This window comes from Triticum urartu, chromosome 6A (genome assembly GCF_056163025.1).
Source record: "Triticum urartu cultivar PI428250 chromosome 6A, HENAU_Tu73, whole genome shotgun sequence".
In the NCBI taxonomy this organism is placed as follows: Eukaryota; Viridiplantae; Streptophyta; class Magnoliopsida; order Poales; family Poaceae; genus Triticum; species Triticum urartu.
The window spans coordinates 578,038,402-578,043,551 of NC_141878.1; the positions used below are offsets into that span (position 1 = coordinate 578,038,402).

At 42.3% G+C, this 5,150-nt stretch overlaps 1 pseudogene; it reads left to right on the plus strand.

The window, feature by feature from the left end:
* The first annotated feature begins 1,162 nt into the window (after positions 1-1,162).
* Positions 1,163-2,824, plus strand: LOC125512944 (uncharacterized; annotated as a pseudogene).
* Positions 2,825-5,150: the final 2,326 nt, after the last annotated feature.

The window sequence follows — 5,150 nt, forward strand, 5'->3', positions numbered from 1 at the left end:
ACATGGACGGTTTTGCACTCAAATCTTGTTTTGAACAAAACTCACCCGATTTTGAGACTTGAGGGACCAAATGTCTCCCAAAAGTTCTTACGGGACTAAGTGTATAATTTTGGCACACTCACAAATATACTTTTCTCTTTTAATTACTAGCTTCAAACTTAACCGATTTTTACTAGTTTTGGCAACTTTTTTAAACAGTAGTGGCAAATTTAGAAGTTGATGTTGTATGTTGCTACTTCCAACAAGAAGGCGTGAAGGCTTGTGTGAATACATCGAAATCACAAGATACTTGCTCATACAACACTATCATGTGTTTCTATCTTACATTATCTGTGCGGATAATTTTGTACACTGTCAATTTTACATTATTTGTGTGGGTAATTTTGTACGAACCGAGATGGCAATTTCATTTGAGAAACCATGACAATGCTGTGATGAACCAAGTTCTGTATAATGTTTGAAAACCAATGTATATAAACAAACTTTTGGCTAGGTTGAACTATAGGGGGCTCATCCAATGGTAATTTCAATTTTTTTTGCCATGGTTTTATTTATCTGTCAGCAACTTGCGTTTTAAAATCACCTTGTTCAATCATGTATTTCTCTTTTTGCTGTTAGTTCTATTTGGTAGCTCAACTCATAGCATATCATAGTGACAACTTTAGTACTCCCTCTGATCATATAGAGGCTGCATCAATTAGTTCAGATCGGAGGGAGTATATAGTGTGACCTGGGCAAGTTTGTACGCTGTGCCATTTTGCTGGCAAATACCTAGATTTCTGTTTTGCTACATTTTTATGAGACATGGCAATTCTAAATGGTGTAGAATGTGATGACTTTGGGTCAGGTGATGGGGTCTCTTTATTTCTTTATGGTGGTAATTTTTGATTTCACCAAAAGAATTACTTAGAAATTAACAAAAAATGGACACTTTTTTTCAGTCAAGGGTTTAGTAGTACTCCCTCCGTATAAAGAAATATATGAGCATTTAGATCACTAAAATAATTTTTTTAAGGAGGGGTAGTTTTTTTCCAGCCGGCGAGCGCCAATGGACCACGGCCCGCGCGAGCCGCGTGAACGTCATAGCCGCATAAAGCCCAGGCCCAAGGCAGCACACGGGGAGCAGGGAGGGATAAGCCACGTCTCCCAGCCCCTCAAAAAAACAAAAAAAGCCACGTCTCCCAAATTGCCGCACTAAAAAAAAACCCGAACCCTAGCACGGCGCCATACGCCGCCAGCGGCAGCCATGGCGACTGACGCGGACCTCGACATGGCCGACCTCGCCTCTCTCGACGCCCCCGCCTCTTCCGCCGCCCGCTTCCACCCCAAGGTAAGGGGCAAGGCGAAGGCGAAGCTGAAGCCGAAGACGAAGCCCAAGCCCAAGTCCGGACCGGAGGGTGGCGTGGATGCGATGGAGACGGACAGGGTGAGCGCCGGCGAGAGCGCGGATCTTGAGGACGAGGACTTCGTGGTGCGGGAGATGGACGTGTATTTCACGCCCAAGCCCTTCGACAAGGACACCAAGCTCTACATCGCGCAGTACCCGCTGAGGCCATGCTGGCGCCCTTACGAGCTCGGTGAAGTGTGCAAGGAGGTTCGCGTGAGGCCAGAGAGCTCAGAGGTTGAAGTGGATCTGGAGATCGATACAGAGAGTGACAACTACGACCCGGAGGTTTCTGCATCTTTGGGGCTGACAGAGCAGACGCTGTGTTCATCGGAGGCAGCAGCTGATGTGGCCGGTTATGCCGTCGGGGTTCTTCGAGGCGGCTTGGTTCATCTGAATCATCTTGATGCAGTTCTGCAGCTGCGACCATCAATGGCGCATCTCATTTCCGGTGCATCACGTACCACGAGGCAGCCTTTACAAGAGGTAGAAACAAATGGACTGGCGGTTCCATCAGTTAAGGGAGATGATTCAGAATCTGAGCCATGGATTTCTCTCACTTACGAACCAGCTGGGAGTGATGTTGCAAGCAGGTACTATGCTGAGATGATGGCAATCGAGGGCAGGCCCATGGATTTCACAATGAGCACAAAAGATTATGCAATGTCATTGTGTCCTGGAGGGCCGACAGGCAGCAAGCATATTAACAGATGCGAGGTGTTACGGGGAGATGCGTTCACTGCCACCGGAAGTGCGCTTCAAGAAATGGTTTACTGAGGTGTCACAGGTGAATCGGTTTGATGCTCTGATGCATCTTGCTCCAGACTGTTCGGAGGAAGACCTTCTGAAAATTCTTCCGGTGTACGCAGATTTGGTGCGTGGTTTATGGGTCTGCAAAAGCTCTTTGCTGTATGATGATGGGCTTGCTTCCAAAAGGGATAAAGTTCTGCTCGGATTTACAAAAGGGGAGTCCATATCAGTGAAATATCTAGAGAGACTGATTAGAGATGAGCAAACGAGGAACATGATATTGAACCCACTGGGTAAAAGAAGGGAGAAGCTTCAAGACTACAAATTTATTGTACCAGCAGATTCATCATTCATAAGACGTTATTCCCATATAGTCAAGGAGCAGGAAAATGCTTGGTCAGTCCGCCTAAGAGCCTGAAGAAATGGCTTACTAATAGAAGCTATGTTACACTATCCTAAGAGCGGCTACTTTTTTATCTTGTCATATTAGATTCTTAGTGCAGTGGTCCTAGATTGCAACCCGAGGTCATCCTGTTGCTACTTGTTGTAGTCATTTTCCAACAGTAAGAAGTAGGTTCTCTTCAGAAATGAGTAGCGTGTGCTCTTTGGGTGGGTGGACGGTATTCTTGCAGATATATTGCAATTTATGTTGGATACAGCTTGCAACCTTATTTCCTTCAATAATTTATATTTGCCCTTCTATTTGTGCTATACTACTTTACGAAACAATTGATTACCTCTGATTAGACTCTGATTTATGGTATTTGTGTGTGGTTAGGCCGGGCAGATTACACGCACATATACCAAGTAAAAATGGAAGGTCAAAAGAAAGCAAATTAAGGCATTGCTATTTGTTGGCGCCCTTTATTACTACTCTGCTTTGAACCCAGAGTTCAAATCCAGACATTGCACATAGGAAGACAGGACTTAATATTTGACAACACTGTTGTGATGGTATAGTGTTAGTGATTCATGTAAGGAAGATCTATTATGGGGTATAATTACCCTTGTGTTAGAGAGCACTCTCTGGCTCTCTGCTAACTCGGGAGTTTTAATCCAGGCATTGCAATAGAACTATTGGCTGATTACACAAAAGAAGACATGACTTAATATTTGACAGCACTGTTGTGATAGTATATTGTTAGTTATGTAAGGAAGATCTTTTATGGTGTATCCCTTTGTTCTACAGAGCACTCTCTGCTTTTTATTATTTTACTTTATGAAAAGAAAAATATGCAAGTACCTTCCCAATCAAAGAGTTTGGCTGTCGGATTTTACATATTGACCGTAGGGAACTTGCATGAGTTTGAAACTTATAAACTCTTCAATTTGAATGGTTCATCTACTGAAGCAATCTGTTTGGAGTAGTCTGAGCACTGCCTGTAGCATGATATCACGACCGCTTCCACAGCAGGGGTTTCGTGCGGCACAGGTAATCTTCCTCTCCTTCCTCCTCTACTGTCTCTAGCCGTCCTCTCCCTCCAGATCTCACTTTAGCTCTTATGTGCAAGAGTTTGCACCATGAATGAAAGCCGAGTAGATTCTCATTTCATTGCTGTATGCACATGAGCAATGAATCATCTTGGAAGAATTTCTACCGCCTATGTAATTTGCTTGATATGTGTATGTCTGAGCATCGTCATCAGTCCTAATATAGCTCATTATTTGTACTTTATTTTTGGTCCATGATGACTGTATGTTCGCAATGAAACAAAGGACTGGAATTGACAATTTCCTGGTTTAGTAGTCATTAGATTATTCTTTGGTTTCTGTTTGCCGGATCTTTTGTTGCTATGCTCAGTTCTCTGAAAGTTCCTCTTGTGAAGTGTATCAAAGTGGTTGTGACTATAGTACTTCTAGGCTATATGTTGAGTAACCTGGCAGACAAGAACATTTGGTTGTACTGCATTGTCTCTGTGTGCATGTTGTCTGTCAATTTTTTGTGGTATGAAGCATATACGCACGATGTATGTCCTGATTTTCTGTATGCTCTTTGTTCTTCAGAGTTTATACTTAAATCAGTCTTGATTAAATCGATAAAAAGCAAGTTATCCTCGTAAATCTCCTGATCAATAGAGAAGCACTTCAATCTATGTAGTTTATTTGGTATATACCTCAATTGTACTTGTGATTAAGTTTATCAATGTTAAAAATAATTTCCGGCCATCAAAAGGAGATTTGCCAGATGCAAAATAAATTGTTCTTCAGAGATATACTTGATTGAATTGAGCAAGATAAGGTCCACAGTTGCATTGTTCTTCACATGCAAACTAAATTGTTGTTGAGAGATAGACTAGATTGAATTGTCGGATCTGCTTGAAAGAATCTAGTTTTAGCTAACTTTTCATACATGGTCTGATAATTGCCTACTATTTTTAGATTCTTAATTATGTCACTGTAATTGCTCAACAAGCTTGCCAGTTGTGAGTTTGTCCCACCTAATGGAGTTTCTGTGTGTGTTATGCAGCCTGGAAGTAATCCTGATGCTGCTAAATGCAATTGTGTTTGGCTTCCTTCTGCATCGAAGGTTAATCATTGCTTTCAGGTCAGCCTTTGGCATGATGTGGTTTCTGTTGGAAAATAATTGTTTCTGCAATTAAGGTTAGGTTGTCATTTGTTAGCTGAAAGTAACTAATTTAGTTTCTTGTGTTATCTTTAGCCATTCCTTATCATTTTATCTGGTTCTGCAGGATTGCAGATCATAGAGGTACAATTTGGTCATATTTTTCGACGCGAGTACCTCACATAGATGCCATGCTAATGCAGTTTGACAAGAGTCGTAATAAAACTAATGGATAATGGTGTTTCTTACTCCTTGGCCTCATCATTGTGAGGACAAGAGCCTAACTGGACATGCGTTTGAGCAGCTGTATCACAGAACTTCACAAGAGGTACTCAGATTCATCTCCTCGACACACCATAAGCCAGTTGTTTCTCTTCAGGACTTTGGCGCCTGATCCACTTTGAGAACGGTGAGTGATTCAGCGGTGGAACCTGCAACAGGGTATTGCCTTAC